The 27,121-nt window shown below is 35.0% G+C and overlaps 1 protein-coding gene across 2 annotated transcripts in view; it reads left to right on the top strand.

Moving 5' to 3' along the window:
- OR6M1 (olfactory receptor family 6 subfamily M member 1) overlaps window positions 1-27,121 on the top strand; it is an 86,768-nt gene that overhangs the window by 48,623 nt on the left and 11,024 nt on the right. The window lies entirely within an intron of this gene.

Raw genomic sequence — 27,121 nt, 5'->3', positions numbered from 1 at the left:
TGTTGTTGAACCACAGCTCACCATCTGGCACCCTGAACTCCGCTTAATAAAGTGAACGTGACAAATTCATAACAGGGCGGTACAACCATATTTGACTATTTGCTTCATTCTTGAAATGTACTAAAAAGTAGCTGTGTTTGTGTGTGTGCACGTGTGGTGTACATTTCAGAGGTGCATGTTTTTTCTGTGAACTTTAAAAATCCTTTATTAAAAAAAAATCCTTATTTTCTAGGATTACTGGCCAACACTAAGGATGTTGTTTAAAGTTAGCTAGGGATCCATTCATTATCATGCTTTCTCTTTTTCAGCATTTGGCAGCAAATAAGCCTCCTCTCCCTTTGTTAAGATGGTGATGTTGAAAATGACAACATATAAGCTTTTTCCAGTTATAAAATTTTAAGTAATTAATAATTTTTTACTCTTAACCTGTTTTAGGTTTCTTTAGCCATTCCAAGTACAGATCTTGTAAAAATAAAAAATGGCCATCATATAACCATACAATCAATGTAAAAGATAGGAGCTTGAAACAATACGTTAAATAAGAGAATACTATATATGACCCACAAATAAAATGTTATTCTCTCTCTATTAGTAATTATATAGTTTCTTCATGTGCAGAAATATATGTTATATGTCCTCCTGATGTAAAATAGAATTCAGAGTCATCACCTGGTTTTAGAAGAATATATAAAAAATGCAGTATGTCATTTTACTTGTTTGGGAAAACACGTCTCATCTTGTTTATGCAGCAAGTGATACAACTGAATTAGGCAAGACTATACTCTGGATGATCCTGGAAATTTATTTTGCCCATTTATTAAACTCAAGAATGTTTATTCTGCTATAGCTATAGCATTGAATTAAGTAGTGGAGATAAAATGATGAAAAAGACCTTTAATATTGAAATATACATTTTAATCTCTAGTAGCAGTACTTTCAAGAAAAAAAGCTTAACCATGATCATGGACACTTAAAAAGTCATTTTAAGAAGAAAATACACTAGACAACACTGGAAGAAAATACATTGTACAACATAGTTAAGTAATTGTATGTTGAAGAGTGAGATTGTGGGTATTGTCATAGTTAATTTTACGTGTGAAGTTGACTGGGCCACAGGGGTGCCCATTCAACATTATTTCTGGGTGTGTCTGTGAGAGGGTTACCAGATAAGATTAGCATTTGAATCGGTGGACTCAGTAAAGTATATTGCCCTCCCCAATGTGGTTGGGTATCATCAATTCATTGTGGGTCTAATAGAGCAAAAAGCAGAGTGAGGAAGAATTTGTCACCTTCCTGACTGCTTATTTGAGCTGGAACATCAGTCTTCTTCTGTCCTTGAACTGGGATTTAGACCATCCACTGCCCAGATTCTCAGGGCTTCAGACTTGGACTAGACCACTCGTTTTCCTGGATCTCCAGCCTGCAGATGACAGACCAAGGGACTTTGCAGCCTCCATAATCATATGAGCCAATTCTTCATAATGAATCAATAAATAAATACTATTGGTTCTATTTCTCTGCAGAATCTTAATACAGATATTTTTCTTTTTTCTACATGTTGGAGCTTTTAAAGTTTTGGAACCATGTGTTAATTTTCAATAAACAAATAAATTAATAATTTTTACACAAATAAAACATATATTAGAAGGATAGAAAAATTCAGGTGTTGCCTGAAGCAGGAGATATATTTAATAACTTTTCCTTTTATTTTACAATTCAAGTGAAAAAACTTCTGAGTTTATTTTAAGAATAGATTCATAAAGAATACTTTCTTGAATTGAGATCCCTCCATAAAGATAGACACAAATCCTTGAAAATTCCTTCATCTTAAGAACCCAGTTGTGTTTAATTATTAATGTAATTAAATGCCCTAAGGAATTTTTTAATTCTTAAAAGTATGAATTTGAAAATGGAACCTGAGGGAGGTGTTCTGAGAAAAACCGAATGGAGTATTCTTTTAATGGTCACATTCCCTCCTTTGTATTGCAGAAAATATGGGCAAAGTTATTAGTGTTGATATATATTTAAAAATTCAAAAAGTAATATAGGACTGCATTTCCAATAAACAGCCTGGAAGAGTTCCCCCTTCGGGAAGAAATTAGCTTCACAAATAATATTAGAAATGAAATTATACAGCCATCAAGAGAGGACTGCCTAGAGCCTAGTTAATTAAATATTGAAAAGGGCAAAGACAGATGAAATATCTACTAAAATTTTAATGTATCCCTGTAAGAGATTAGGTGATCCTGATGCTCCAGCAACTCTTCAAACTGTAAAAGGACCACAGTGGATTCACTCAATGTATATTAGCTTTGATGAGTTTCTAAAACCTGATAATTATTAAAAGGAAGAATTGCTTCATCACCAATGCTGATTAAAATGGTGTGAGGCAAAGGAGAGGATTATGAATCTAAGAGCCAGGAAGCCCAGGGTCTGTTGGCACAAAAACACAGCAGAAGGGTTGGGTCCAGTGGCATAGTGGTTGAGTTTGCATGCTCTGCTTCAGTGGCCCAGTGTTCATGGATTCAGATCCTGGGACTGGACCTATACACCACTCGTCAAGCCATGCTGTGGTGGCATACCACATACAAAATAGAGGAAGATTGGCACAGATGTTAGCTCAGCAACAATCTTCCTCAGGCAAAGAAGAGGAAAACTGGCAACAGATGTTAGCTCAGGGCCAATCCTCCTCACACACACAAAATAATAGCAGAAGACCGGAGCCAGTTTGCATTGGACTAGGTGAAATAGCCTGGTGAAGAAAGTTTACTGGGATTGTTGGACACTGCTTCACAAAGTAGTCTCATACATAAATGTAATAATGAAAAGGTAAAGGACAATAAATTGGGGGATATAGTGATGTAACTATAAAAATACGGATTTAAGGTAGGAATTTTTACTATAGTTTTCAAGTAATGTTTACTATTGGACATGAAAGAAGCTAAAGGCATCCTGAGAATCCTCTGGGTTCCAGACATATTCCTTTGCCTCCATTGCATACTAGCAACCCAACTTGCCCTTGGTAATTGGGGCCAATCACTCCAGCCAGTAGTCCACCTTTATTTTACCCATTTGCTCAAGAGCATAATGAGTCCAAAATGGCCAGGTGGCATTTTCATCTTCCGATTCAGTGGAACCAGTATTGTGTTCCTGTTGGAAATATTCCCTCCTTGGGGTCTAAGAACTCCTAACAAGCAGAGCTCAGAGTTTCCAAGATGAGAAACAAGAATTTTGTGCATGTATTATTAGATGTAAAGTGAGATGACCAGTACCACTCCGACCCCTTGATTACCAGCCCCATGTATCCTGGCTTTGGGGGAGACAATATCACACAATGGTTAGTTCAAAGATTATATTTCATTTTCTAAGACAGAATCTCAACATTTCAGGTTGTTGTCTACCAAGAAGTGCTGTAAGTAAGCTTTCAATAAACCACACACTTTCCAATTAGACCAACCATTTCTAGGTGATGGGATATGTGGTAAGACCAGTTAATTACATGAGCATGAGTCTATCATTATACTTCTATGCTGTAAAATGAGTTTCTTGATCAGACATGATATTGTGGGATGATGATAAATAAGATATTCTGTAAGCCCATGATGGTGGCACTGGCAGAAGCATTATGGGCAGGAAAAGCAAATCCATATGCCAAATATGTGTCTACTCCAGAGAAGACAAATCTCTTTCATCTCTGTAATAGTAAAGGTCAAGTGTAATCCACCTTCCACCAGGTGACTGGCTGGCCCCTAGGAGATGGCTGTCTCTGCTATTAGGACTCAGTGTTGGTCTCTTTCGTTCACAAATTAAGTACTCAGCAACAGCAATAGTCAGGTCAGTCTTAGAAAGGGAGGTCTATATTGAGTGCATGCATACACGCCATGCCTGTCACCGTGTCACTTTGCTCATGGGCCAATCAAACAAGCACTGGAGTAACTGAGGAAAGAGGCTAACTGATATCCGTATAGCATGTTCTTTTAGCCACCTGATTATTTGGAACTTCCTCTTCAGAAGACACCTTTGGTGGACATACACATGGGACACAAATATCTTCACAGTCTGTGTTCATTCACAGAATTCCATTCACATACTTCTTACCCAGACTTCCTTATCATAAATCTTGCAATCCTGTCCCTTCTAGTCCCTGACCGTTTCACCAATTCATTAACAAGTGCTCAGAAATCAGTGTCGATTTTTACTTCTGTCCATCTCTTACTCTAGTCATAAGGGACAAACAAAAGTACCACTCAAAACTCTTCCCACTAGAAGGATTTTCTTTACCATTGTCTTTCAGGGTCACCCTGACCGGTGGTGTAGTGCTTCAGCTGTTCACTTTTGTGTAGTACCATCATATTGTTCAGATTCATCTGTAAAACAGGCTTGAGATTTTTCTTCTCAGTCAAATGGTCCAGAAGACATAGGCATAGATTGCTGGAAAGGAGGCAATGCGACAGAAGTGTGCATTGAAGGAGGCTGAGCCACCTGCTCATGCAGCTTGCTCATACCATCCAGTACTATTTCCATTTTATGACATATTGCAGCTATGCGTAACCAGTGTTATGGCTAGTTAGGTCAGACAGCACCCAGTTCATGATAGGTAGCTTAGGATGCATGGTCAGCTGATGTCCAATATCTAGACAGTCAGTATCTATGAAGGCCCAATAACAAGCTAAAAATATTTCTCAAAAGGAGAATAGTTACATGCAGAAGAGGGAATAGATTGTTTCCTAAATCCTAGAAGCCAGCATTGAGAGTTTTCTATTTTTGCATGCCAGAGATTACATGCAGCATTCTTATTTGCCATGGACACTTTGAGTCATCATTGTATCTGTTGGATCATAAGTAGCAAGTGTGGTAGAATGGTTTGTGCTACAATCTGAACTTGCTGCAAAGATTTCTATAGTTCTATACTTCATACAAAGCTGGCAGCATTATGAGTGACTCTGAGGAAGGTCTCAGCAGCAAATTCAAATGTGGTATAACCTGACTCCAAATTCCAAAATAGTTCACCAAGTGCTGTGCCTCTTTTCGTTGAGTTAAGTGGCACAAGTTTCAGCAACTTGTTTCTACCTGAAGGGAAGATCTCAACATACTTCAGACCACTGAACCCTCAGAAACTGTATAAGTTAATTAAATCTGGAAACTCTAGTAAGTGCAACCACATAGATAAATTCAGTACAATCTAGTGTTACATTCTACCCTCCTTGGGAATGCTTATATTCCATTCCCATACACATTATCCAGGTTTTTGACAAAATATATTAGCAAAGGCTTGTATTAATTTTTGTTTGTGTGCTATTGCTTCCCGGGTCATAGCATGTACTTGGCCCCTTGAGCACACTGAAATTTGATCTTACTTATGGATCTAGTAGCAACAGGGGTTCATTTTAGAGGGTCTTGGAGAGAATGAATATCACTTTTCAAAGAATCTTCCTAGGTTAGGTTATCATAGGGTTTCAAGAGGGCACTGAGGAAGGCTTTTCTCCTCAGACATCAGACTGCACATTATTCCCTCTTATAAGGGAGGATCTGAGTGACCTAGGGGGTTCAAGATTGTCAGTTTCATGGAGATACACCAAATGTCTCTACTCCAAGTTTCCATAAAGGAAAAATTCTTAGTGATTCCTGACATTACCACAGATCAAGTGATAAATGGTACAGATGGAGCTAGGAGGCAATGAATTGATAACTGGCACATATGTAATTGAAAATCCAGAAAGAGAGAAGATAGAAGGGAAAAGGGTAGACGCAATCCTTAAAGGGATACTGGCCAATAATTTTCCCCAAATTGTTGAAAGATATCACTCCACAGGTTCAAGAAGCTCAGTGAACTTCAAAATAAATAAATTCAAGAAAAATCACTCCTATGCACATCATAGTAAAATTATTGAACATCAAAGTTAAGAGTAAATTATACTAGCAGATAGACAAAAATATCACATTACCTACAAAGGATCAACAACAAGACTAGGGGTTGGTCTCTAGTTCCTCAACATCCTCACCAGTGCTTGATAATCTCATTCAGGAAAAAAATTTCTGGAGCTCCAGTGGCACAATCATTTAGTGCATGGTCCTTATACAGAAAAAATTTCTTTCAGCCATTCTCATAGGGGTGTAGTGGTATTTCACTGTGATTTTTATATGAATTTTCCTAATTCCTAGTGATGTTGAGTATTTTTTCATCTACTTGTTTGCCATTTCTAGATCTTTTTTGGTAAAGTATATGTTCAAATCATTTTCCTTTTTTTTTTTAAATAAGATTGGCCCTGAGCTAACATCTGTGCCCACCTTCCTCTACTTTATGTGTGAGATGCCTGCGACAGCATGGCTTGATAAGCAGTGCACAGGTCTGTGTCCAGGAGCCAAACTGGCCAACCCCGGGCCACCAAAATGGAGAGTGCAAACTTAACTGCTAACCACCTGGCCAGTCCCCATTTTCCCATTTTTTATTTGCTTCCTTATTACTGAGTTATAAGAGTTCTTTATATTCTGGTTGAGTCCTTTATCATGCATTTATTCTGAACACATTTCTCCCAGTATGTGGCTTGTCTTTTCATTTTCTTAACAGTGCGTTCAAAAAAAACAGACATTTGTTATTTTGATGAAGTCCAAATTAGAAATTTTTTAATGATTGATAATATTAGTGTCCTTTCTAAGACCCAAGATAACAAAAACTTTCTCCTATGTTTTCTTCTAGAACTTTGATAGTTTTATATTTTACATTTAAGTCTATTACACATTTTGTCTTACTTTTAATTTATTTTTGCATATGGATGTCCAATTCTTCCAACTGCATTTGTTGAAAAGACTACACTTTCTCCATGGAATTGTCTTGGCACTTTTGTCCAAAATCAGTTAGTCATACATTTTTGGAATACCAAATGTAAATATATCAGAAACCATAGTATAATATTTTAACATATTTGTCTCAGAAACTTAAAAAATGACAAAAATAAGCAGGCATATTAGAAATAAAATTAATAAGTTCAAACTGTGAAATACACAGAGAATTCCACATGCAAAAGAAAACAGATGTCTCATTATTTTCAAGCAGACATGACAAAACTTGGTCATATACTTGGTGACAAACGAAGTCAAAATAAACTCTCAATGACTGATACAATTTAGTATACACCATCTTATCAGGCAGGAACAAAATTGTAAATCAATAATAAAAGACAGCTAAACCAAATCTCATTGATCTGGTCAGTAAATAACATAATGTTAAATAATCACTTTTTTAAAAATGGTATTTCAAAGAAAACTATGAAATAATTATAATTGAGTAACAGTGAAAACATAACACAGATAATTAGTACCTGTGGAATAATTTACACATTTAAATTTGTCAATAAATTTTTTTAAAACTTAAAAACAAATAATCTAAGCATTAAACTCAACAGGAGAAGAGGGATAGAACACACAAACAACAACCAAAAAGAAAAGTAGAAATGATAAAGATAATCTCAGATATAAATGAAATAGGACTAGAAATAAACAGCAAAAAATAAACACAAACCAAAGCCCAGTTCTGAGAAAAGTTTTCTAAGATATGCAGACCACTGACAAGATTTATCAACAGAAGAGAGAAAAAAGAAATAAAAGACAAAAAATACGCAAAACATATAATATAAGTAGAAAATAATTACAGATAAAACAACAGTGGAATAAATAAGAAAATACAAATGAATTTTATATAAATATATTAAAACCTGAGATTGAATGCATGAATTCTCAGAAAAATACAAAATTTCAAAAGTTGCGCAAAAAAGAAACAGAAAATATAAATAAGCAAATAAGCATTACATATATCAAAATAAGCATTTAAAACTCCAAGCAAACGATGAGTAGAATATTATGCAGATGATTTCTAACAAATTTTGAGTAAGCAGATAATTCCTGTCTTATACATGCCTGATAATAGAAGTAAAAAAATCCAGAATTGACAAAATATTCTTAAAAAGAAAGAACAGATTTGGAGGACATTTACTACTGTTTTCAAGATTTCAAAACTTATAGACAGTTGAGTGTATGGTATTGTAATAAGAATAGGCAAAGATCAATGGAACAAAATAGAAAATTGAGAGATAAATCTACAGATATTCTTGCAAAGATGTTAAGCCTACTTAAAAACTTTAAGCCTGTCCAAGAAATGCTGCTATAACAACCAAATATCTATATTAAAAAACACAATTATATTACTCAATACATAAACTAAATGAAAAAGCTAAAACCATAAATCTTCTAGGAAAAGACACACACACAAAAATCTTTGCAACTTTGGAATAAGAGACTTCTTAGTAAAAGGAAAAAAAAGCAACAATACTAACCTTCAAAGAAAACAATTTATAAAATAGAGTCCCATCAAAATTAAAATTTACTTCTCATCTAAATACACAATTAAGTAAATGAATTGGCAAGCTAAAGACTTAGAAAAATATTTGGAGTATGCATGTTTACTAAAGATTTTGTATCTTGATTATATGAAAAGTCCTACAAATCAAAAATAAAAGCACTGTTTTTAAAAACCAATTTTGTTTCTAATACAGAGAACTCCTACAAATCAACAATAAAAAAATTTTTTTAAATACCCAAAAAGTTGAATAGGCACTGAACAAAGGATTTATTGATGACCAATAGTAACATGAAAAGATTCTCAACATCATTACTCATTAGGAAAACGTATATTAAGTTCATATTGAGAAACTATTTTACATCTACTAAAATAGCTAAAAATCATTTTTTAAAAGCAGACAATATTAAGGGCTAGCAAGGAAGAACTGAAATTTCATAAAATGCTGGCAAAAGTATAAAATAGTACAATCACTTTTGGAAGTTATTTGACAGTTTCCAGTAAAGTTAAACATACATCTCTACCCTATGATGTGACTTCAATATATTTAACCAAGAGAAGTAAAAACATACATCTATGAAAAAATCTGCACTTAAATGTACAAAAGAGCTTTATTTGTAATATCCAAAAACTGAAAATAACCGAAATGTCTATCAAAGAAATGTGGTATGTTCTTACAGGAGAATATTATTCAACATTACAATGGAAGGACCTACTGCTAAATACAATAACCAGGATGAATTTTTTAAAACATTATGTCAAGCAAAATAAGCCATATGCAAGAGAACCATTTGATTACATTCATATGAAGTCTAAGAACAGGCAAATCTAATCTATGCTAATAGAAACCAGAAAGCAATTGCAGGAAGTGGGAGATATGTACACTAATGACTGGAAAGAACATGAGGGAAATTTCTAGGATAATTTGGGATAATTTCTATATCTTGTTTGGATTGGTGGTTTGCAGTCATATACAATCATCAAAACTTTTTGAACTAAATTGTAAATTATGGTACTTTTTATGTATAAATTATACCTCAATAAACAATTTTCTTAAATTCTCACATAAGGAAAACTCAGGCTCAAATAAATTTACAGGTGAATTCTACCAAATACTCAAAGAACAGATAATTCCAATCTTATAACTCACCAAGAGAATTTTTTAAATGTAAAATATTCTCTTACTAATTCTAAGGGCTACTTTAACTTAGATTTCAACACCAAATATTATGAGAAAGAAAAAATATAGGCTAATTTCCCTCATGAAAATAGATGAAAAAATCCTCAAGAAAATACTAGTAAACAGAATCCAGCAATATGTAAAAGAGTTGGGTGTATCTCAAGAATGAAAAAATAGTTTGACATTAAAAAAATCAAGAATTATAATTTACCTCATCAAAACAAACTATTTTTTCATCTTAATAGAATCAGAAGTCAGTTGATAAACTTTAACCTGCATTAATTATAAAACTTACCAGCAAACAAGGACTAGAGGAAATTTTCTTAATCTGATAAACAGTATCTAACACACTCAAAATCATCATTCTTAATAGTGACACATATTCCCCTTAAAGTAATGATGAAAGAATAGTGCCCGTGTCACCATTTCTATTACATATTATATATTAGTGCCCAGCCTATGGAGTAAGAGAAGAAAAAGAATTAAAAGACACAGAGAATGAAAAAAAAAAAAACTGTCTCTACTCATGGATAAAGTGAGTGGAAAACCTTTATCTTTTTGCTCTATCATCTTCACAAGTCACTACCACCCTTAAGGTCAACTTGTAGTCCAAAATGGTTGTTGGAACTCCAGCTGTTACACATAACTCTCAAGCATTAAGAAGGAAGAAAGGAATCAACATACAAAAGTCAGTTGTGTTTTTATACACTGATAACATACTAGTGGAAAGAGAAATCAAGAATACAATAGCATTTACAATCACAATAAAAAGAATAAAATACCTAGGAATAAACTTAACCAAGGAGATGAAAAACCTATACACTGAAAACTATAAGACATCGTTGAAAGAAATCTAAGGAGACAAAAGAAATGGGAAGATATTCCATATTCATGGATTGGAAGAATTAAAATAGTTGAAATGCCAGTATTACCTAAAGGAATCTACAGATTCAACGCAATCTCTATCAAAATCTCAATGACATTTTTGTGAAAATAGAACAAAGAATCCTAAAATGTGTATGGAACAACAAAAGACCCCAAATAGCCAAAGCAATCCTGAGAAAAAAGAACAAAGCTGGAGGTATCACACTCCCTGATTTCAAAATATACTACAAAGCTACAGTAATCAAAATACCACGATACTGACACAAAAAAAGATACACAGATCAATGGAATAGAATTGAAAGCCCAGAAATAAACCCACACATTTACGGACAGCTGATTTTCCACAAAGGAGCCAAGAACATACAATGGAGAAGGGAAAGTCTCTTCAATAAATGGTGTTGGGAAAACTGGACAGCCACAAGCAAAAGAATGAAAGTAGACCATTATCTTACACCATACACCATACACCATACACCAAAATTAACTCAAAGTGGATTAAAGACTTCAATGCAAGATCTAAAACCGCAAAAGTCTTATAAGAAAACATAGGCAGTACTCTCTTTGACATCAGTCTTAGCAGTATCTTTTAGACTATGCCTCCTCAGGTAAAGGAAACAAAATAAAAAAATAAACAAATGGGGCTACATCAAACTAACAAGTTTCCTCACAGCAAAGGAAGCCCTCAACAAAATGAAAGCACACCCTGCCAACTGGGAGAAGAAACTTACAAATCATATATCCAATAAGTAGTCAATACCAAAAATTTATAAATAGCTCATACAACTCAAGAACAAAAACACAAACAACCCAGTTAAAAAATGGGCAGAAGATCTGAACAGACATTTTTCCAAAGAAAAGGTGTTCAAAATCGGTAATTATTAGGAAAATGAAAATCAAAACCACAATGAGATATCACCTCACACTCATCAGAATGGCTATCATTAAAAAGATAAGAAATAACAAATGTTGGAGAGGTGGTAGGGAAAAGAGAACTCTCATACACTGATGGTGGGAATGTAAATTGGTTCAGCCACTATGTATATTCTATATATGTATGCATACATACAATGGAATTCTACTTAGCTATAGAAAAGGATGAAATCTTCCCATTTGCAACAACTTAGATGGGCATTGAGGGTACTATGCTAAGTGAAATAAGTCAGAGAGATGTCATATGATTTCACTCATATGTGGAAGGTAAAAAAAAAAAAGAAAGAACAAACAAACGCATAGACACAGAGAATAGATTACCAGAGGGAAAGAGGGGAAAGGGGAGGGTGAGAGGCGTAAAAGGGCACACGTGTACGGTGGTGGATGGCAATTAGACTTTGGGTGGTGAACACAAGGTAGTCTATGCAGACATTGAAATACAATAATGCACATTTGAAATTTATATAATGTTTCAAATCAATGTTACTTCAATAAAAAGATAAAATAAAATAAACAAAAATTAAAAACCCTCCTCTCATAAGGATATTCCTAACAAGCTACTTGCAAGATGCACTCAGCTCAGTGATTTTTCAGTTAATGAAAGTAATATCTACTCTGTAATGTATGCAGTAAATTTGTTAAGAACACATTTAATAAAGACGTTTCTAACAGGGAAAGAAAAGAAGGAAGAAAGGATAATTCCCTCCCTTTTAAGAAGTCTTACTGGAAGACCCATTGAAAAATCCTACTTTCACTTCTTTGGCCAGAATTAGTCACATAGTCTCACCTAGATGAAAAGAAGGTTAAGAAAATAGTCTTTTACTCAGGCAGCAATATATTCTATTTAAAATAGCAATTATATAGATGCACAGATGGCCAACAGGCACGTGAAAAGATATTCAGCATCACCAATTATCAAGGAAATGCAAATCAAAACTACAATGAGATATCACCTCATGCCCATCAGAATGGCTATAATAAACAAGACAGGAAGTAACAAGTGTTGGAAAGGATGTGGACAAAAGCGAGCGTACACACAGCTTCTGTGAGTACAAACTCATGAAGCCATATGGAAAACAGTATGGAGATTCCTCAAAAAAAATTAAGGATAGAGCTATGATAGAATCCAGCTATTCCACTGCTGGGTATTTATCCAAAGAACAGGAAAACAGAAACTTGTAAAGTTATATGCACCCCTATGTTCATTACAGCATTATTCACGATAGCCAAGACTTGGAACCAACCTAGGTGGCCAGTCAAGGGACAAATGGATAAAGAAGATGTGGTATATATACACAATGGAATACTATTTGGCCATAAAAAATGAAATCTGGCCATTTGCAACAACATGGATGGACCTTGAGGGTGTTATGCTAAGCGAAATAAGTCAGATGGAGAAAGTCAAATACCATATTATCTCACTCAGAAGATAAAAGCAACAACAAATACATAGAGACAGAGATGAGATTGGTGGTTACCAGAGGGGACGGGAGAAGGGAGGAGGGTGAAAGGGGTGATTAGGCACATGTGTGTGGTGATGGATTATAATTAGTCTTTGGGTGGTGAACATAATGTAATCTACACAGAAATCAAAATATAATGATGTACACCTAAAATTTATATAATGTTATAAACCAATGTTCCCACAACAAAAGAAAAGAAAAAGATAGCAATTATAATACTAAAAAAGAAAAATGATATGGATTTGAAATTATACAAAGTATAGTCTTTGACCAAAATAGAATTAAACTAATTAATAAAAAATGTATGCATGAAATCACAAAATATCTGGAAATTAGAAAACAAACTCTTAAAATAATCTAGAGGTCAAAGAGCAAGACAGATGAGAAATTAGAAAATATTTTTAATGAAAATAAAAACATTGGGCCGGCCCAGTGGTGTACCAGTTAAATTCACATGCACTGTTTGGTGGCCCAGGGTTCGCCAGTTCAAATCCTAGGTGTGGACCTAGGACCACTCATCAAGCCATGCTGTGGCAGGCATCCCACGTATAAAACAGAGGAAGATGGGAACAGATGTTAGCTCAGGGCCAATCTTCCTCAGCAAAAAGAGAAGGATTCGTGGCAGATGTTAGCTCAGGACTAATCTCCCCCCAAAAAATAAAAACACAATACACAAAATTAGTAGAACACAGCTAAGGGAAAGTTTAGAGACAACAGTATAGCATTGAAAGTTTATATTGGAGAAGAAGTCTCATATCAATGATTTAAGCTTGTACCCTAATAATCTAGGAAAGGAAGAATAAATTTATCCAAAAGGAAGGAAATAGCAAAGATGAAGAATCAATAAAATTAAATAGAGAAAAATCATAAAGAAAATCAAGAAACCAAAAGCCTACCCTGGTGGCCTGGCAGAGAAAGAGAAATGGCTTTTTTGGATACCCATTATCTTATCTGCTTTGGTCTCTAATGATCTTTTACTATAATGTTGAATGTAAATTAAAAAGTATGAGACATGCAAATAAGCAAGAAAATAATCCCAAATTATTACAAATCCCACATTCACAGATAACCCAGATGCTGGAATTTGTAAACAAGAACTTCAAACTATCATATATCTGTTGAAGAGTCTTGTGAAAAAGGGTAAAAAGCATTCACGAAAAGATGCAAAATTTCCTCAGAGAGATAGGCAGTATTAAAATGAAGCTAATGGAATGCTAGAAACAAAAAAAAACACTCAAAAATTAAAAATCCATTCAATGACCTTATCAGAAGAAAGGATCGGTAAACGCAAAGAGCATTTCATATAAATTATTCAAACTAAAACACAAAAATAAAAATTTTAAAATGTATCCAAGATCCGTGAGGTAATAGCAAAAGGTCTAACACATGTGAAACTGGATTCCCAGAAGAAAACAGAGAAAGAATAGGGCAGAAGACTGTTGGAAGAGATAATGGGAAATATTTTCCAAATTTGATGAAACATATCAACCCAAGTGTCCAGGAAGCTCAGGAAACCCAATCAGGATAAATACCAAAACATAAAATAAAGTAAAATCACAAGAAATTTCTGAAAGACAAAGAGGCAATATTAAAAATAAACAACAAAAAATATCATGCCTAACTTTTCATCAAAAATAATGGAGGCCAGAGAATGATAGAATGACTTTTTTAAAGTGATAGAAGATTATAACAATATTTAGAGAATAGAAGACTAATGTCACAGATCTAACCAAAACTAAACTAAAGTGTAAGTGCCTACAGAGGGAGACCCCTGTGAGAAGCAAGCCAATCCACCCTTATTAACTCAGAAAACCTCAAAGTATAAAACAAACATCATTCAAATGATTAAGGAGAAGGTGATTAAAAAGAATGACTGGTATTAGGAAAATTGGATGAAAGTATTATTAATGGAGTAATTGGCATTCTAGGTCCCCACCCCACCCAGATAGCTGGGAGACTACCCTTCTCTTCTCTGCCACTCTATCTCCTGTAACAGGAGACCAGAAGTTTAGTCACTGGAAAATTTGAAGAAGAGAAGCTCCAGAGATGAGAACACCACGTACAATGGGGGATAGTGATGAGTTGTGAAACTAAAAAAAAGGAGTAGTTCCTTTTAAAAAATTTTATCTCCTCTGGCACCCTACTTAGGTAACTACTCAGCCCACATTCTCAACTGCCATTTGATTGAAGAAATTGATCAATGAAATGATACAGATCAAAATTACCAGATACCAAGACAGACAGATGTAACAATATTAGTCTTAATATAGCAGAGGCACCCAAATAATAGAATTTCCAGAAAAAGAAAAATGAGAAAATGAAGTAGAGAAAATTAGCAAAGAAATAGCATAATAAAATATCCCCTAAGTAAAAATACTAAAGGATTCACTGAATATTCAGCACTGTGAATCAAAGAGAGCCCACAGAAGCATAGCATCCTGAAATTTCAAAAACTTGGCAAAGATAAGGCGCTAAATGCTTCTAAAGAGGAAAACTCAAATATGAAGGAACTCATATATATATAAAGGATTGGGAATAAAAATGGCATTACCATAACAGCAGCATTGTGCTAAATACAGTGAAAGTTTTGCTTCAAAATTCTGCAGGAAAATTATTTTCAGTTTAGAATTCTATACCTAGGTAAATTATTACCAAGTCTAAAAATAGACTAAGGACCTTTTCAGAAATGCAGAATCTCAGATTTTACCTCTCATACAACTTTAAGAAGTTCCTGGAGAGTTTTCTTTCAGCCATACAAGAAATCTTCCAGCTATACAGTTTCTAGCCACACAATCCTAGAAATTGATTGATTAATCAGAAATAAAGTGAGAAAATAGTCCAAGAATAATGGTGAACAACAGCTGTGAAATGACTTATATAGATCAATCATTTCAGACAGGAGCAAGATCAACCAGTCCAGAATATCACAAGAAGACAGTTCTTGAGAAGGGAGAAGGAAGAATACAACCAAAGGATGAATCAATAAAATCTGCTACAGAATTTGTGGGCTAAATAAGCAAACAATACATAGAAATCAATTTGAATGAAAAAAATCATGAAACTGATACAGCCATTTTGGAGGACAGTCTAGCAGTGTCTTACAAAAGTAAACATACTTTTATGATATGGTCCAGCAATGGTACTTCTTGGTATTTATCCAAAGGAGCTGAAAATTTATGTTCACACACAAACCTGTACATGGATGTTTATGGAAGTTTTATTCATAATTGCCAAAACCTGGAAGCATCCAAGATGTCCTTCAGTAGGTGAATGGATAAATAAACTGTAGTATATCCAGACAAATATTACTCAGCACTAAAAAGAAATGAGCTATCAAGCCATGTAAAGACATGGAGGAAGCTAAATGCATATTATCAAATGAAAGAACCATTCTGAAAAGGCTACATACTGTATGATTCCAAGTATATGACATTCTGGAAAAGGCAAAACTATGGCATCAATAAAAAGATCAGTGGTTAGGGTGGGGGGAAGGGATGAATAGGCAGAACACAAAGGATTTTTAGGGCAGTGAAAATTCTTTGTATGACACTATAATTGTGGATACACATCATTATACATTTGTACAAACCCACAGAATGTACAATGCCAAGAGTGAATTCTAAAGTAAACTATGGATTTATGTGATAATGATACATCAACATAGGTTCATCAGTTGTAACAAACGTACCACCTTAATGGGAAGTGTTGATAACAAAGGAGGCTATGCATGGGGAGAGCAGGGGGTACATGGGAAATCTCTGTGCCTTCCTCTCGATTTTGCTGTGAACCTAAAACTGCTTTAAAAATATTAAGTCCTTAAAAATTATAGAATTAATATTAAGAAAAAGTATCTTTCAAAAAAAGAGAAATAATTATAATGTCTTTCGTGGATCAACAGTGAACAATATTAACATAACATAATATCATAAAAGTCATAGTTTATTCAATCAAAAATTATATCACTGTACAGCAAATATAGGAGGAAGAAAAAACACAAGGAACTTAAAACTCATGTTTCACAATAGGAATCTAATAGATAATGTGTAAATTTGACAAATTAAGAAAGAATAGTATAAGCATTTATTTTAAAACATGAAGGTAATATTAGAAGAAATGGCCAAAAGTATTTAAAATAACTACCTATGAGAAAAAGGAGAGGAGAATGAGCAGGTCATTTCTCTTTTTCTATACAAAACTTTTAGTATTCATTCACTTTTGACTATGTGTCTATTTAGTTTAAAAAATAAAAATCCAGATTTCTGGAATGATGGTGGTATAAGAGAACTCTGAACTCACCTCCTCCCATGGACACAACAAATTTACAACTACTCTTGGAAAAATTGGCCCTGAGAGACAACTAAGAACTGTATTTAAAAAAAAAAAAACCCACAACAAGGGACAGTGCTGACTGAGGTGGAAAAAGCAGAAATTCCTTTCAGGAGAGGAAAAGCCACATTTTACCTACTGCACTTTGGCCAGGAGCAATCTTAAGACATGAAGCTTTTCCTGGAGGAGTGGGGAATCTAAGCAGGAGAGTTTTGCCACAATAAGCAGCTTTTGGATTCAGCACAACCGAGATGAGTGTCATAATATCTCACTTTGCTGACTACTAACAACAAGGGGAATACGCACAGAAAAGACATCAGACATTAGGGGAAAGAAAAGCCTACTCTTAAAGAGCACATGCACAAATTCACTCATTTTGGAAAGCAGCCAAAAACCATGAGAAAGGCGTACAGTCCTTTGCTGAAAAAAGACTCACTTGATAGGCTCTGGGTGCATCTTGGCAAGAGGTGAGACCTCCCCAGGCTGGGACCACCTCCCCATGGACTGAGACATTGGTGACAGCCATTATTGTGACCTAGTACAGGTGTGCTGACACAGATGCTGGAGTACACCATTGGAGTTCTCCCCCTGTCCTGTTAGCTCGGGGGTCTGCCCCACCAAGTATAACGCCAATTTAATACTGCTCAGCCAGGACTGGCAGCCCCTCCTTGGGACTGGTGCCACTCAACAGCAGCTGAGCATTACAACTAGCTGGCCAGGGTGACAGCCTAGCCTCCCCGTGAACCTGCAGCAAGAGCAACTTTGCCATAAGAGGACACACATTGCCTACAGAGGGGACCCTCCTGGAACAGTTGGAAGTGGTGATGAGAGGGAAGCACACTGCTGGGGCTCATAATGCATCTCTTACATAAGCCCACCTCTCCAAGATCAAGAGATGTAGCTGATCGACCTAACACATAGATATAAGCCCAGAGAAAGAGGCAAAAGGAATATGTTCCAAATAAGGGAACAGGATAAATCCTCAGAAAAAGAACTAAATGAAATAGAGATAATCTACCTGATGAAGAGTACAAACTAATAGTCATAAGGATGCTCACTGATCTTCAGAGAAGAATGAATGAATTCAATGAGAACTTCAACAAAGAATTGGAAAATATAAAAAAGAACCAATCAGAAATGAAGAATACAATAGTGGAAATTAAAAATTCACTAGAGGGATTCAGTAGCAGAGTAGATGATACAGAAGAATGGATCAGTGAGCTGGATGAAAGACTAAAGAAAATCATCCAAACAAAACAGATAAGAGAAAAAAGAATGAGGACAGTCTAAGGAACCTCTGGGAAACAAAAAGTGCACTAACATCTGTATTATAGGTGTCCGAGAAAGAGAGAGAGACAAAGGGACAGAGAATCTATCTGAAGAAATAATAGTTGAAAACTTTCCTAACCTAAGTAAGGAAACAGACATCAAGTTGCAGAAAGAACAGAAAGCATCAAACAAGATAAACCCAAAGAGGCCCACACCAAGACACATTTCAGTTAAAACATCAAGAGTTAAAGATAAAAAGAGAATCCTAAAAGCTGCAGAGAAAGGCAACAAGTTACATACAAAGGAAATCCCATAAGGCTATCATCTGACTTCTAAGGAGAAACCTTACAGGCTAGAAGAGAGTGGCATAATATATTTAACATGCTGAAAGGAGAAAACTTACACCCAAGAATACTCTACCAGTCAAGGTTATCATTCAGAATGGAAGGAGAGATAAAGAGATTTCCAGACAAGAAAAACTAAAACAGTTTATCACCAAGAAATTAGCCTTACAAGAAATGCTAAAGGACCTTATTTAAGTGGAAAAGAAAAGACCACAAATAGGAATAAGAAATTATTTTTTAAAAAACACAAAATCACTGGTAAAAGCAAATCTGTAGTAAAGGTGCAAATCAACCACCTTTGAAGCTATTATGAAAGTCAAAGACAAAAGTACTAAAATTATCTACTTCCATGATAAGAGGACAACAGATACACATGCATAAAAAGACGTTAGATATGATACCAAAAGCATAAAATGTGGGAGGAGGAGAGTAAAAGATTAGAGATTTTAGCAAGAAGTCAAACTTAAGAGAACATAAACTTAATATAGACTGCTATTTACATAAGTTAATATAAATGAACCTCATGGTATTCCAAAACCAGAAACCTATAATAAATACACAAAAAATTAAGAGAAAGGAACCCAAACACCATACTAAAGAAAGTCATCAAACCACATGGGAAAAGAGCAAGTAAAGAAGAAAAGAACAGAGAAGAACTACTAAAAGTAACTTAAAAACTACTAAAAGTAACAAAATGGCAATAAGTACATTCTTATCAATAGCTACTTTAAATGTCAATAGACTAAATACCCCAATCAAAAGACATAGTGTGGCTGACTGAACTTAAAAAAAGCAAGCCCCATATATATGCTGAATACAAAAAACACATTTCAGATCTAAAGACACTCAGAAACTGAAAGTGAAGGGATGGAAAAAGATACTCCATGCAAATGGCAATGAAAAGAAAGCTGGGGTAGCAATACTTGGATCAGACAAAATAGACTTTAAAACAAAAACTGTAACAAGAGGCAAAGAAGCGTACTACATAATGATAAAGGGAGCAATCCAACAAGAGGATATAACACTTGTAAATATCTATGCACCCAACATAACAGCACCTAAATATACAAAGAAACTATTAGCAGACATCAAAGATGAAATAAATAGTAATACAATAATAGTAGGGGACTTCAACACTCCACTTACATCAATAGATAGGTCATCCAAACAGAAGATCAACATGGAAACATTGGCCTTAAATGACATATTAAGCCAGATGGACTTAGGAGATATATACAGAATACTCCATCCAAAAACCACAGACTACACATTCTTTCCAAATGCACATGGAACATTCTCCAGGATAGATCACATATTAGGCCACAAAACATGTCTCAATAAATCTAAGAAGATTGAAACAATACCAAGCATCTTTTCTGACCACAACAGTATGAAACTAGAAATCAACTACAGGAAGAAAATTGGAAAAGCCACAAATTCATGGAGATTAAACAATATGTTACTGAACAATGATTGGATCAATGAAGAAATCAAAAAATATCTGGAGACAAATGAAAATAAAACATGCCAAAATTTATGGAATATAGCAAAAGAAGTTCTAAGAGGGAAGTTTATAGCAATACAAGCCTACCTCAAAAAACAAGAAAAATATCAAATAAACGCTCTAACAGTGCTCCTAAAGGAGGCAGAAAAAGAAGAACAAAGCCCAAGATCAATATAAGGAAGGAAATAATAAAAATCAGATTGGAAATAAATGAAATGGAGACTAAAAAATCAATAGAAAAAATCAATGAAATAAAGAAGTCGTTCTTTGAAAAGATAAACAAAATTGACAAACCTTTAGCTAGACTAACCAAAAAACAAAGAGAGAAGGCTCAAATAAGTAAAATTAGAAATGAAATATGGGAAATTACAATGGACACCTCAGAAATACAAAAGATTATGAGAGACTACTACAAAAAGCTATGCAACAACAAATTAGATAATCTAGAAGAAATAGTTAAATTCTTAGAATCATATAACCTGCCAAAACTGAATCAAGAAGAAATAGAGAATTTGAATAGATAAATCATCAGTCCAGAGATTGAAACAGTACTCAAAAACTTCCCAAAAAATAAAAGTCCAGAACCAGACAGCTTCCCCAGTGAATTCTACCAAAAATTCAAAGACTAAAAACCTATCCTTCTCAAACTCTTCTAAAAAATTGAAGAGGAGGGGAAGCTTCCTAATTCATTCTATGAGACCAACATTACTCTGATACCAAAACCAGACAAGGAAAAAATAAAAAAAGAAAATTAGAGGCCAAAATCATTGATGAACATCAACACAAAAGTCCTTGACAAAATAGTGACAAATCAAATACAACACATTAAAAAGATCATATGCCATGACCAAATGGGATTTATCCCAGGGATACAGGGATGGTTCAATATCTGCAAATCAACCAATGTGATACACTATATTAATAAAATGAAGAATAAAAAACCACATGATCATGACCAGCCCAGTGGGGCAGTGGTTAAGTGCACATATTCCACTTCGGTGGCCTGGGGTTCACCATTTCGGATCCCAGGTGCAGACATGGCACCACTTGGCAAGCCATGCTGTGGTAGGCTTCCCACAAATAAAGTAGAGGAAGATGGGCACAGGTGTTAGCTCAGGGCCAGTCTTCCTCAGCAGAAAAAAAAAAGGGGAGGATTGGCAGCAGATGTTAGCTCAGGGCTAATCTTCCTCAAAAAAATTAAAAAATAAACTAAAAAACCACATGATCATCTCAATAGATGTAGAGAAAGCATTTGACAAGATACAGCATCCATTTATGATAAAAAAACTCTGAATAAAATAGGTGCAGAAGGAAAGTACCTCAACATAATAAAGGCCATATTTGACAAACCCAGAGCTAATATCATACTCAATGGAGAAAAACAGAAAGCTATTGCTCTAACAACAGGAGCCAGACAAGGAAGACCACTTTTGCCACTCTTATTTCACATGGTATTTGAAGACCTCGCCAGGGCAATCAGGCAAGAAAAAGAAATAAAATGTATCCAAATTGGAAAGGAAGAGGTGAAACTGTCACTATTTGCAGATGACATGATTTTACATATAGAGAACCCTAAAGAATCCACCAAAATCAACATACAAAACTCAGTTGTGTTTCTATACGCTAACAATGAAGTAGCAGAAAGGAAAATTAAGGATACAATCCCATTTGCGATTGCAACAAAAAGAATAAAATATCTAGGAATAAATTTAACCAAAGAGCTGAAAGACCTACACACTGAAAACTATCAAACATTGTTGAAAGAAATTGAAAAAGACACAAAGAAATGGAAAGGTACTCCCTCCTCTTGGATTGGAAGAATTAACATAGTTAAAATGTCCATACTTCCTGGAGCAATCTACAGACTCAGTGCAATCCCTATCAAAGTTCCAACCACATGTTTAACAGAAATAGAACAAAGAATCCTGAAATTTACATGGAACAACAAAAGACCCTGAACAGCCAAAGGAATCCTGAGAAAAAAGAACAAAACTGGACGCATCACACTCCCTGATTTCAAAATACACTACAAAGCTATAGTAATCAAAACACCATGGTACCGACACAAAAACAGACCCACAGATCAATGGGACAGAACTGAAAGCCCCGAAATAAACCCACTCATCTGTGGAGAAAGGAAAGTCTCTTCAATAAATAGTGTTGGGAAAACTGGACAGCTACTTGCAAAGGAATGACAGTAGACGTTTATATTATACCATACACAAACATTACCTCAAAATGGATTAAAGACTTGAAGGTAAGACCTGAAACCATAAAAATTCTAAAAGAAAACATAAGCAGTATGCTCTTTGACCTTGGTCCTAGTAGCATATTTTCAAGTACCATGTCTGACCAGGCAAGGGAAACAATAGAAAGACTAAGTAAATGGGGCTACATAAAACTAAAAAGTTTGTGCACAGCAAAAGAAATCATCAACAAAATGAAAAGACAATGTAACAACTGGGAGAAGGTATTTGCAAACCACATATCTGATAAGGGGTTAATATCCAAAATACATAATATTTTATATTATATATATACACATCTTGACAATATAAAACACTAACAGCCCAATTTAAAAATGAGCAAAGGATCTGAACAGACATTTCTCCAAAGAAGATATACAGATGGGCAACAGGCAAATGAAAAGATGTTCAACATCACTAATTATCAGGGAAATGCAAATCAAAACTACAATGAGATATCAACTCATGCCTATCAGAATGGCTATAATTAACAAGACAGGAAATAACAAGTGTTAGAGAGGATGTAGAGAAAAGGGAACTCTCATACACTGCTGGTGGGAGTGCAAACTGGTGCAGCCACTATGGACAACAGTATGGAGATTCCTCAAAAAATTAAGAAGAGAACTACCATGTGATCCAGCTATTCCACTGCTGGGTATTTATCCAAAGAACATGAAAACACGAATGCATAAAGATACATACACTCCTATGATCATTGCAGCATTATTCAGGTAACCAAGACTTGGAAGCAACCTAGGTGTCTATCAAGAGAGGAATGGATAAAGAAGATGTGATATAATGGACAAAGAAAACAGTTTAGCAGTTACCAGGAGAAGGGAGATGGGTGGGCACAGGAGGTGAAGGGGAGCACTTATGTGGTGACAGACAAGAAATAATGTGCAACTGAAATTTCACAATCATGTAAACTATTACTAACTCAATATAAAAAAGGTGTGGTATATATACACAATGGAATACAACTCAGCCAGAAAAAAAGATGCAATCTTACCATTTGCAAAAACATGGATGGACTTTGAGGGAGTTACGCTAAGTGAAATAAGTCAGAGGGAGAAAGTCAAAGCCGTATGATCTCACTAATAAATAGAAGATAAAAACATCAACAAACAAACACATAGAGACAGAGATTGGATTGGTGGTTACCAGAGACTAAGGGGAAGGGAGGAGAATTAAGAGGGTGATTGGGCACATGTGTGTGGTAATGGATTGTAATTAGTCTTTGGGTGTTGAACATTATTTAATCTACACAGAAATCAAAATATAATAATGCACACCTGAAATTTATGTAATGTTATAAGCCAATGTTACCTCAATAAATAAAAAAACAAATGAAATAAAAACTAAAAATCATCTTTAAAATAATAGAAGGAAAGCATATTGGGTCAGACTGAGAGAAAAATAAGATCAAAGGAAAGAATTGCTTAAGTTCCAAACAGGGGAATTGAAGTAAAGATGCTAGTGAAGGGGGAGCAGAATATGCCACCCCAAAATATGTCACTTTGGTATATTGATTATTTTGAATTAAAGCTAGTTAAGAAAAAGCTGGTTCAAGAAGGACACTCTGAACCTCCTTTGTCCCCCTGAAAGGAGGAGATAAATCTCCTATATGAAAAGCACCCTGTCTGTACTAGAAGGATAGAAGGCATTCTTATCACCAGAGATAGGAAATGTAGGGCCTGTATAACAAGATTTTTATTACTTCTTCACTAATTTACTACTCCAAGCCCCTTTGTCTTGTCAATTCTTCACAAATTTATTGTTTCCTTGTCTAAAAGGTATAAAAGCTTTCTTCTTTGGCCATTTCTTTGAATCTCATATTTTTATGAGGCTCTTATACATACAAAATTAAACTTATTTTTCTCCTGCTAATCTGTCTTATGTCAATTTAATTATTAGACCAGCCAAAGAACCTGGAAAGAGAGAGGGAAAATTTTCCTCCCTTACCCAAGCACTTCCAGAAATTCTCAGCTCACAGTGAAGGAGCACAGGATATAACAGAGGGCCAAGAGTTCATCCCCAGGGTGGAAACTGAGAAAAGCCATTCATGCATTGGGATAGTTGACACCTAGCACACTTGAGATCAGCAGCAGAAACATTTAACTTTTGGCTAAAAGAGTGAATGCAAAGGCTGGTGCTGAAAAGTCAAAGCAATAGCTTTCAAGAACCTGGTGATCCCCCAGGAAGAACAAGAATTCCCACTGTCAAAACACAAGCTATGTATTTACCAGTGTATTTCTCCATCTTGGGAACTGACTCCTGTAGCAATACCTGTATTATGTACATGTAGACAAGAGCAACACCAGTCCACAATGATCCACCTGAAAAACACTTAAAGTTGAGTGCGAATTTTCCCAAAGAGTAGTGCACACAGGAGAGAAAGAAAGAGCGTTTATACCAGTGTGTTAACATTGATTATCTTGGTACGAAGATTATGATGGATTATATTTTTCCCTTTGTAGTTACAGATTTATCTTCATGTATTTACGAGCACGTGTTATGTGAAACTTTTAAATTTTTCAAGAGTCACTCTTGTTTCGGATGAATTGTTGTCTATCTGGCCCAGGGCAAGAGGCATCCTAAATTTAACTTAGTTCTTGTCTACAACTTAAGAAAGAGTTGTGAGACTGTTCCTAAAATGTTATATTTTATCAAAACATTGTTGGTGAACGAGTCCTTCCAAAAACATGTTCAATCTATCTGTCTGTCTGTCTATCTATATCTACCTACTCTCTCAGAAAGCCAGAAGGAAAATTCTACTCAAGCATAGTGATGTATTTAAACTAAAGAGTCATAGAAAATCAAGTGTCTTAGCATAACCTACCATAACATTGGTTATGTCCCAATAACCCCATTGTATGTCAAAAATATTGAAAATGCATTTAATACACCTAACCTACCAAACGTCATAGTTTAGCCTAGCCTACTTTACACAAGCTCAGAACACATACATTAGCCTACAGTTGGGCAAAATCATCTCACGCAAGGCCTATTTTACAATAAAGTATTGAATATTTCATAGAATTTATTGGATACTGTACTGAAAGTGAAAAACAATGGTTGTCTGGGTACAGAATGTGATGCCCAGCATCACAAAAGAGTATCGTACTGCATATCACTAGCCTGGGAAAAGATCAAAATTCAAAATTTGAAGTACAGCTTCTACTGACTGCGTATCCTTTCACACCATCCTAAAGTTGAAAAAAATCTTAAGTTGAATTGTCATAAGCCAGGAGCCATCTATGCAATGAATCAATGAATCAATGAATGATAAATTAAATTTGTTCATTTATTACCAGTTCACAGACCCCTTTAACATGTATGAGAGGTCTACAAATCCCAGGTTAAGTAGCTTAATTCTAGACAGAAATGTATTTCTCCACATATCTATGTACATAAAGGCCTATCACAACTCCAATTACAGAATCCGTCATCAGTCCATCCCAGACAAGTGTTTGAGGAACAAAGCTATCATAGGTTAGGAAACATAGCAAGCATTGCTACCTCTTCCAGCACTAACCCTCAGGGAGTTGATGAGCTTTAACCACAGTCATAATTAACTAAAATGTGGAGCACTTCCCAGGTACCTGCTAAAGGCTCCCATTTTACTTTATTTTATTTCGCTTTTAGATAAGCCTATAGCGATAATATTATCCCCATTTTACAGGTGAGTTAACTGAGGAGTTGAGAGATTGAATAACTCTCCCAAAGGCACTCAGCTAGTAAGTGGAGTCAAACCAAGAACTGACTTTAAAACCCATGCTCTTAATTCCTACACAATACTGTTTCCCTTTGTTGTAAAAACTGCGATAAAGGTATTTGTGGTGAGTATCTCCCACTGACACAGATATAACATCAAAGACATGAGGTGAGAGGACTTTAGAGAGCATCCTGCTCAAACATTTCATTCCACAGATGAGGACACTGAGGCCCATAGGAGGTAGAATTTTCGAAATCCTAGGTAGTAAGAGAGCCAGAACTAGAACCTATCATTCTGTTTGCCCATTTTAATATTAATTAATTAATATTCATATTTCCTCTATGGCATTGAGCTGCCCATTCAGTCAACATTTATTAAATACTTATTAAATGTTAGGAGAGAGTTCTATAAATATAATATAGAAGATAACAGATTATAACAAACTCCATGTAATGAGACACAAGATTATTTGTGGAATTGAGAGAGGGAAAACACTAATAAAAATTTTTGTTCAAGTCAAATGCATTCATTACAAAATAACACTTTTGGTTTGTCAGTAAACAAAAAGGTTTGCTCTGAACCCTAGACCACCCCTCCTGCATTTTATCCCCATTATATGGGGCTCCTTAAAAACAAATTGTCTTGTTGTTGTAAATAGGGAATTTGTTTTAGGTTTTGGTATCTATGGTACTTAAAGTAGTGAGCATGGAGTAGAAAAATTGTTTAAATGGCAGTTATTATTTAAAGGCAATCATGAGATGCGATTCTATCTAATTTACCACTATTCTCATTTATTACTTCTTATATATTATCTCAACAGAATTCCCTCTAAGCTCTTCCCCAACTTAACAGCACTTATAGGTACCCCAGATACAACACGCGCGCACACACATGGCGTGCACCTGA

Source organism: Equus przewalskii, chromosome 6 (assembly GCF_037783145.1).
Source record: "Equus przewalskii isolate Varuska chromosome 6, EquPr2, whole genome shotgun sequence".
In the NCBI taxonomy this organism is placed as follows: domain Eukaryota; kingdom Metazoa; phylum Chordata; class Mammalia; order Perissodactyla; family Equidae; genus Equus; species Equus przewalskii.
Note: the sequence above shows the minus strand (reverse complement) of the source record. Positions and strands in the feature narration are given on the sequence as shown.